The sequence below is a fragment of the Corvus moneduloides genome, chromosome 2 (genome assembly GCF_009650955.1).
Source record: "Corvus moneduloides isolate bCorMon1 chromosome 2, bCorMon1.pri, whole genome shotgun sequence".
In the NCBI taxonomy this organism is placed as follows: domain Eukaryota; kingdom Metazoa; phylum Chordata; class Aves; order Passeriformes; family Corvidae; genus Corvus; species Corvus moneduloides.
The window spans coordinates 2350235-2359684 of record NC_045477.1 but is presented as its reverse complement, the minus strand read 5'-3'; the positions used below and the strand labels follow the sequence as shown (position 1 = coordinate 2359684).

Sequence of the window (9450 nt, the reverse complement as noted above, 5' to 3'; positions counted from 1 at the left end):
TGGGCCTGAGCCAAGGTAAAAGCTCCTCACTCTCTCCAAATGCTGCTTTTCCAGTGTGAAAGTGTTGAGCCAGTGCCCTCCCAACCACTGTTCCCATGGACTTGTCCCAGGTTGGAGCCTGTCACCGTCACAGCAGGAGTAGGAAGAGGGTTTTTCAGTGGGATGGGGATCGCCAACAGCACAGACATTGTTTCTTCACAAAGGAAACAAACTCCAGCCCAAGGTTTTGGCTGGCAACACATCCCTAATGCAAACAGCCCTCGGTCCCTTCGCTCTAGGAAGGGTGGCTGGGCCTAGCAGGGACAGGAATAACCCCAGGCAGGGGCTGACAGCTAAATCCAGGTCATTGAAAATGAAAAGCAAAGTACACATTTTCAACAGCTACCCCCTGAAATGAACTGCCAAGGGGTGAAGCTGGGTGGTTTGTGTTTTGTTTAAATTTTTCAGATCAAGATTAGGGTGCCTTCCCTGCATCACAAGTTATTGCAGACCTGGGCAAGGCTTGTCGAGCTGCAAAAAGCCTTGCACAGAGCGAGCAGTGCATAAGAATGAAGCTTTGTAGAGCCAGGGTTTCAGCGAGAATGAAATGACCAATATTGGTACTGCTGCCCTTCCAACTCGAGCCATGAGCTGGGTTTGGAGTCTTGCCCACAGCACCCCTCAAGAGGGGAAGCAGGCACTGGTGTCGGGAATGTCTTCACACTGCAACCTCAGTGGCCATCTCAAGCCCTTCCCAGTCACCTCAGCACCAAACCTCCTCTCTTGGCTTTCATCACAGCACGCCACGAGCGTCACCGTCTGCTCTCCTGCCGCCTCCTCAACCCATCCGATACCTGTTGCTCCATTACAACACGGCTGTACCCCGGGCAAACTCCATCCAGGAGTTTGTCCCCAGACTCTAGGGCAGAACTGTGGGGTTTTAGTCACGAAATCTGACTGCTTCAGCCACCTGCTCCTTGCAGGACCGCAGCGGCTCCCTGCTTTACGTGAAGCGAGGCAGGGGAGGAAGGCAGTGCCCTCCCAGCTCCCGCAGGCTCCGCGATGCTAAACCAGCCCGGCGCAGCTGCAGAGCCTCGGGGACAGGGCCCACACCGCCAGGTGCCACCTGGCCGGGCAAGGCGGGGCTCCAGCCGCACGGACGATGCGCGCGGTGCGCTCGGGATGCAGCGCCGGGATCCCTCCCGGGCGGGCGGAGGAGAGCACGGTACCCACGAGTGACCCCGTGGCACTCGCCTGTGGAGCTCGCCCCCTCTTGCCGGGACCCGCCCTGGCACGGGCGAGCTCCCTTTCCTGCCTTTTCCCCGTGGGATGCGCGGCGGCCGCGGGACGGGAGCGCGGTGGCCGCGCCGCCACCGCGGGGCAACAGCTCCGCAACGCGGCCGCTGCGCGCACTGCGGATGGAGCGGGGCCGGGGGCTCAGCCCGCTCCTCCCGAGCCCTCCCTGCCACGGCTCGCAGCTCTGACCGGGTTTGTGGCCCAGGTTTTATGGCTCAGGTCACTAAATTCCCCATAAGCATCACCCTGAGCGGAGGGGACCGCTCCCTTCTCCATCCTGCTCTCTCCGAGCCACCCCTCGCTTTCTCATTCCCACTGAAGTTCCTTATTCCAGCTTTGACGCTCTCATCGAAGTTTTGTAATCCTGCTCGTGTTTACTTGTAGCTGGAAAGAGGTTTTTCTGTGAAAGAAATGTGATTGTCACAAGCGTTCTGCGGGCAGTTGCTTCGCCGTGTCCTCAAAGTGAATGTCTGACATTGTTCTGTGCTGCTGGTCACGAACTATGGGTGGCAGTGCACCTGAAAGAGTTTCCCAGTCTTCTGTAACATGCGTCATTTTGAGCGGTCTCCTACTATCACCGAAACTGCGGGAAAAACAAAAACTCTCCTACAACAATTTAGTGTAAGAGAATCAAGGCATTACTTTATTCTGTCCAGGATGTTGCTCTGGCCAGGATGTGCAAAGGAAATCGTTTCTTCCACACATGGCCCGGGTTGTGGAGAGGAAATCATTCCATCACACGTCAATTTTACTAGATTTTTCACATACTTTATACAGTCAAAAACCCGTAGAAATTCATTGGTTCAATATTCATTGGTCCCAAGTCACAGAGTTCTTAGGATTTGGCTTCCTACTGGTTATCTCTTCGCCTTCGATGTTAATTAGGTTCTCATTCCTTGGTTCTCTTATCAGCCTTTTCCGGACCAGGTGTCTCTGACCATGCCAGGGGTGATGTTTGGAGCTGATGGTCGTTGATGGCCGTTATCTTTTGTGTATCTTCTGCTACTCCCAGTCTGCTGAGAGGTTCAGCTCATCAGGCTTTGAGTGCTGAAACAGTCCTTTGAAAAGAAACTGAAAATTCCCTTCCCCTGGGGCAAAGACCAACAAAACTCCTGATTAAATTACATCAAAATATTTTAAACTTGGTATCACTTCCAACTCTACCACTTAATACTAAGGGACTCCTGCTTGTAGGGTTTTTCCTTACAGGCAGGCTGGAGCAAATGGAGTATCCCACAAGGAAACACCGCTAGTGCACCACATACACGGGGGTTTCCACCAGCATTAAATCTGCCAGATGGGAGGCAATCCCACAAATACCTACACAGCACTCAGGGGTAATACATTCCATGGGGAAAGGCAAATTTCCCCACTGTGACCCCTGGAAGCCCATGCCCTGTGCCTATTCCTGCTCAGCAGGGTACCTATCCCCCCCTACTCCCCCAGCCCGCAGGTACCCAGCTGCTCCTCAGCCCCCCAGTTCCTCTGCAGCCTGTCCCCTTCACCCCATCAGCCCTGGTAATCACCAGAGGACCCCTTATCTCTTGTGATGATCTCTGGGAATGCCTTTTGTCTCCAACAGCTCATCGCCCTGCCCCTCACCTGCTGAGATTAGCTGCTTTCCTACTGGGAAAAAAGAATAAAAAATGAACCCCGGGAATAATGAAGAGTTCTGAAAGCTTTCAAGTTCCAAAAATAAATAAATAAAGGGAAGGAGGAAGGGAGAATTGCATGCTTCTTTTGATGAATTCCCTTTCTTGCCACCCCCACAGACCATGCAGTAAATAAAATGAAGTCCAATCCTGAAAGACACAAACCTTGACTGTCTGTTTATAGATGGTGTGAGCGCCAATATTCCAGTGGGACTGTGCAGAACGAATCTGTCAGGGAATCAGAGCACATGTTACAGAGTGTGAAGGTACATGCTTCACATTAAAAACAAATCCTTCAGAAAGTGCAGAATACCCTAAATCTACATCTGCCACGCTGCTTATTCCTGTTGCGTTCTTAAAATTCATCCTGAATTTTATTTTCCACATCTTGCAAGTGTTAGATCTGCAAAACAGCATTATAAGTGCAGCTGTTGTGAAGTTCAGCTCTGAATAACTGTGTAGCTAGCTGAATGCTGGCTGGAATTCTGATTTTTACCTCTGAATATTTTCCCTTCTTTCGGAAGGTGCCCGGTTTGAGAAAACCATTTCTTCTGCCTGTGATCACTGATATCACCACATTTCAGGGTGATGAGGGGATGCCATTTTTTCACACCTGACTCAACCCAGCTCTAGCACCACCTTTTCCTAATTGCCTCAATTCCTCAGCACCAACTCCCTGTGCAGCTGCTTCTGCTTCTGTATTGCCATTACCGTGTCCCCAAGAGCCACATTCAGTGCCACTGATGCCACAGTCATTGAAAATAATGTCAAGGAGCAGAAAGAAGCCTAGTAAATGACTGATTTACTTTTACTTTTTTTTTAATCCTTTGTTGCTATCACCACCTCCTGCCAAAGGAAGCAGATTTGAGGAGGGTCTGTGCTGTACAGCAATTTGTAGTGTAAATTTTGAGCAAGGTCTTTGATCACAGCAGAATTCAGACATCTGTATTACCAGGCAAATACAACACAGAAACCTGCCCAGCTCTGAGACATGGTTTAGTATCAGCTGATGACCCTATTGATTTATTTTGTGTTTTTCATAATGAGTTATAGCTACATTATAGAGTTGCCTGTGTTGGATTGCAGTTTGATTTTCCAAGTGCCATTTCTCAGACGTGAAGCTTTTAGAAAAGCTTTCCTCACAACAACAGCCACTTTCTAGCATCCTAACAGAACAGCGCTGCAAGTTTGTATCTACAGTCCAACAACAAATTAAAACCCTTTTATTTTCATCTACACACCCATGAACAGAGGTTGGAGCAGAGCAAAACAGGCCAGCGTGCTCCCTCTGATCCCATTTTTCCTTGGAGGTGGAGGAGAAGAGCACTGACTATTTCTCCTCTGCTCCTACACATCAACCCTGCTGGAAGCTATCACCTTTCTTTGGTTGGGGTTTGCCAAAGAAAAATAGAATAAAACATTTGAGCTCAGCGTTCCTAACTCACAGCTCTTCCTACAGAACTTTGCCTGAAAAACCTGTTTTCTCAGCAAACAGTTCATCCCCTTCCCATCCTTCAGCTGGAGCTAACACCAGCCAAAGGCATCAGCACGGCTTTGCCAGGTCTGAGTTGTGTTTCTGGAGACTGTACAATGTCCTGACACAAAATAAAGCTTCAAAACAGAGGAAAAAAAAACCAAGAAGAAAAAAGCCTACCACACTCCTCCCACAGGTTATGGATTCCAAACCACGGCTCAATTCAAAAGTATGAAAAAAGCCACAGGGAAGGAAGTGCTGGGAAATATTCTTTTCCCTGATTTCTCAAAATCAAGGTCCTAAGTGCTTGCTGGAGTTTTTTATATGATTGCGTGTTCTCCTCATGGACCTGTCACCAGCAGATAAACCTCCCTGGCCCCTGCATTTCCCCAGGGCTCAGAGCAGAGGGGACACCCCCTCGCCCTCAGGTGGGTCACTGTCCCCTCACAATTAATCTGCCACTTTGTTTCCTTCTGGACATTTAGAGTGACCAACACACTGAACAAGCAACCTGCTCTGGGTGCACACAGAAACCATCCCTAATTCTGCTCAGGAACAGGAACAGAGCTCCTTGCTTCATCCCAAATCTTCCCTTTAAGGAAATACAGAGGTAATGGTGCTGTCAGAGATACATCACGAGCCCCCAAAGTTTTGTGAATAACTCCTTGGGGATGGCACCAAATTAGATAAAGAAAGTGACTTGATCAATGTGAAATGTTACTTCAGCTGAAAAGGAAAAGGGACACTTCTGTCTGTACATTAAATAAAAGAATAAATGCATTCGAGTGGCAACATCTGCCACAAGCAAGAGAGCAATCCCCAGCACTGCTCCAAGAGACAACTTCCTTTCTACTCACCTCAGGCTTTGGGAAACACATCTGGATTTAAAATGGGGAAAAAAATGAGAAAAAAAAAGAAGGAGGAAAGAAGAACCCTAATGAGCTTGCAATATTCAACCTGGCATTGTTCCTTGAGGACATTTCCTAGTGTGCACTCAGTAGTTGAGAAAATAGTGTCAAGATATTCTCTCAAGAGATCAAAACAACTTTACTGGCACTCCAGAAAAATCAAGGGACTTCGGCAAAGGGTTTACTACAACATCCAGTCTACATAAAACACTTATCAGAGCATTAACTTGGCCCATTCCACTTGGCAAACTTTAAGCCCTTTTGCAGTTAAGTTACTCAAAATGTTCCAAGAAGCGGGAATTAGAAGAGGAAAGAAGAAAGAGACAGGAAGACAGAAAAGATATAGAAGAGCACACAGGCCACACATACATTCAAAGAAAAGAAGGCAAGAATTTGGAATTAAAACATCCTGAGTACCATTCAGAAGCACACAGTTCATCTGATAACTTTTACCTGCAGAGATCAAGCTACACCTCAAAAAAAGTAGTTACAAACAGAAATCCAATCCAGCAGCCCTTCACTTTCAACTTGGGGTCTGAAGCCATACTTTTCTGGCCCAATTTGACTTCTGTTTAAAAACTGGAATACTACAAAAATCGTATCTAGAGACAGTAGATCCAGCATTTCTCAGGTTAAAAACAGACATTGAAGAGGTTTTGTTTAAATTTTTCTGATTAAACTGTTGTTTAAACAGCCACGGGGGCTGGGAGAAGGGAAACAACCTTCCAGCAGCACCATTTCCCTTTTGCACAGTGGAAATGTTAGGGATTTCCAGCATGGACTGGATTATTGTCTTGTGGGGACACTGGGAGCAGAAAGAATCTGCAAGTGAAGCAAGGAGCTCAGAATTTCAAAGTGAAAGGGTGAGAACTAAAAGATAAAAGAAGTAAAACTAATTTTAAGCCCATTTCCTAATTTGTAATGCTCCAGTTACTGTGAGCAGATATGGAAATACAAAGCCTCTCGTTCTCTCCAGCCCTGCCCAGGCTACAGGAGGCCATGGGAAGCACACAGGGAGATAGAACATGTGCTTTCTGATGAAAAGTCCCGATTTAGGGCACTCCAAGTGGATTAGACACAAGGAACTGTCCCAGGTAACTGCACCACCTCCATGCATCCATGCAACTGAAACATGACATAGTTATTATTTAAATTTACACATTTATAGAATGCTTATGGCTTCCAGGACATGAGAAATCACAGCTGACATCATGCAAGCAAGAGGCAGGACACTTCTGCTCAGCAACTTCCTACATGTGGAATCACAAGTCCCAAAACCACTTTATAGGATAAGCAGGCATTTTTACCTCTTCCCAGGTCTGTGGAGGACAGGGTGGGTGGCCTTTTCCCAGGTGCTGCAGAGCTCTCTCTTTGTGTCACAGGAGTCATCCACACACCAGCTTCTCCCTGTGGAACACACAGCCAGATATTTTCCATGGCAGGGTTTAAAAAACTTCTCTCCATCACGCTTAGCAGTGTCAGCCCACTGCCAAAGTTTGTCAGCCATAGCCTGGAAGTATCCAACTTTTTTAGGTTGGAATCCAAGCCCTCTCTTCCATATGTAAAAGATTCAGGGCAAACACAGCGTTTGCACTTGCAGAGCAAAATTGCTTGTGGGTGGTTTTCTCCCCCGATGCAAAAACTCTTTAACAGTGTTTGAATTAGAATGTTTTAACGTGGTATTTTTATGATCTAGTGGCTTTATTGTCACCAGTGACACTGCTCATGTTCCCAGCCAGCTGTAAAGGGGTGGCTTCCTGGGGTGAAGCAGGAGCTGCCTTGTCAGTGACAAACCAGCTCTCCTGGGCTCCTACAAAACCTGGCAGATCCATGACACAATCCCAGCTTGGGTCACTAACATGGAAGACAAACCAGCACTGAAATTCAACTCACCTGGGGAAGAATTTGCCCTTCTGTTGCTCTAAAAGCCTTTGTCCTCGCTGTTAACGCCTCACTGACTTCAAAGTAAATTGTGTAATGCTCTCCTGCCTCCAGCAGAGTCCTTGCCCATTGTATCTGGGGAAAGCAGCTGCTGGGGACAGCTGGGAGGAGACTTTCATGATATTACAGTAGTTGCAAAGTCATCTGTGCCGTGGTAGCACTTGGATATTTATCAGTTTCTGTCACCAACACAAATTTTTAATGTAGAAATGGTCTGCAGGAAGCCAGGGGAACCCACAGCACCCCAGCCCAGCCAGGTTTCAAGAGAGGGGCAGCTGCAAGGGGCTGACAATCCCCTGGAAGATGCAGGAGACATTGTTGGGCCACAGCTGGAAGGAGGTACTTCATGCCAAAGGGGGGCACAGCTGGACAATCCTGAGGGACCACAGCCAAGCCACACTGGGCTAAGTGACATCCCTGAGGGACTGCAACTCCCGGACCCCCAGGGCAGGGCAGGGGTGCCCCCAAGGGACTGAAGGTAGCACCCAGCAAAAACAAAGGATGAGGAGACCAGGAAGGTGTTTGACTGAAGCTGTCCCTGGGGAAGGGAGAGAAATGGCGTTTCTCTAAGTGGGTTTCTTAATTTGTTTCCTTTATTCTCACCCCTCAAATCAGCAATTCAAACTTTGTGTTAACTGGCAGTAAATTCAGCCACATAAAAGTTCCTCAGGTCAAGCCACGTTGCTGCTGGGCCATGCAGACACTGCCCATGCAGAGAGCTCACGGTTTGGTCACTGTCAGAATGTCCCAGATGTGACAAAATGGAAAATTGAATTGTGAACTGAAAATACTGAGAACCTTTTAGTGTCATAAGATGCCTTTCTAATGGCAGCATTTAAAGAGTTTGTATCTCATAAGCTGATGTTTCTAATTTCAGAGGAAAAAAATGACTGCTCATCTGAGCCTTTCAGATGCACATCAGTCAGCAAGTAATTGAAGACAAAGTGTTTTTCTGTAATAAACCTTCATAATGAAGCACCAGAGGAAAATCCTAAAGTTCAACTCAATACATCACGCTAATCTGCAGAATGGGATTTTCCTGCCACTAATCTCATTAGAGCTGGGGCACTGTGCAAATACATCTAAACACGTAATTACTGAAGAGATATTAAACGGATCGATTTATTTCAATAAAAAATGCAAACTTTGGGGAGAATTCATTAATACTCAAAATCCAGCCAGGCAATAAATAACACTAATGAACTGAGAAAAAGGAATAGATGAACAAGTACTGACATGTCTTAAGGCTTATTGCTGTTAAAGAGGAGCTGACAATTACTCCACTTGAAATATAAATCCTGCAAGGGAAATGCTAGAAAGTGAGTGAAAGACTTGTTAAAAATACGTATGTACATATATACACACACATTTTAAGAAGGCATTAGGATGAAAAATAATTTAATTTCATCCTAAGGAGGCCATATTACCATTTTCATCACCCTTAGGCTGTGTTTACCTTACCAAACAGTGCTGTGCAACAGGAGCATGAAACAGCTGTTGCTGAGATGCTGCCAGCACAGCAACTCTAAATGTGTTGGTGCGCTGCTGCCAGCCAGCTCCAGGGTGGTCCTGCAGCCTGACTGCCTCACAGAGAGCAGGGTATCCCAGCCACAGGGCTGCAGGATCTCCCTGGTCCAGTTTTGTCCCAAGGGAACTCCAGAGTGAGTGCTCTGTAGCGTGAATCAGATCACAGCGATTGTGGGTGTGGCAGCAAACACAGCATTTTCTTCAAAAGCAGCCTCCTGACTGGCACTTAAATGTTTCCTGCAGCAGAAGCACTCAGGGCACTGTAAAGGGCTCTCTCTAGGACAAAACTGCCAGACACAGCAGAAACCTCAGTGCAAACACTCACTCACACAACCCAAATGACCCAGTGACAGCCAGGGGTATCTAAAATAGTCTTTTCAGTCAGGGCTGGGAGAGCTGTCAAGACAGAACCCAAGAACATGTTCCTCCTTGTGCTTGGGAGGTTCTGGAATTTGCCAAGAGGAAAAATCAAAGCATTTGGTTTGGTACTTTGAAATTATAACATGGTATTCAAGCAGCACACTTGGAGTTATCCAGGACACTAGCAGTGATTTTCTTTAGGCTTCTGAAAGAAAAGAAAGACATTGAGGGGCTGAGGTGTGTCCAGAGAAGGGAACAGAGTTGGGAACGGTCTGGAGCACAAGTCTGATGTGGATCAACTGAGGGAACTGGG

General features: G+C 47.1%; 1 long non-coding RNA gene across 1 annotated transcript; it reads right to left on the bottom strand.

The window, feature by feature from the left end:
• Positions 1-1890: 1890 nt before the first annotated feature.
• Positions 1891-9412, bottom strand: LOC116437608. Its single transcript, XR_004237381.1, has 3 exons — positions 6617-9412; positions 3093-3155; positions 1891-2363 (listed from the first exon to the last, which is right to left on the bottom strand). It is a non-coding gene; the product is annotated as an uncharacterized LOC116437608 (long non-coding RNA).
• Between the last annotated feature and the right edge of the window lie 38 nt (positions 9413-9450).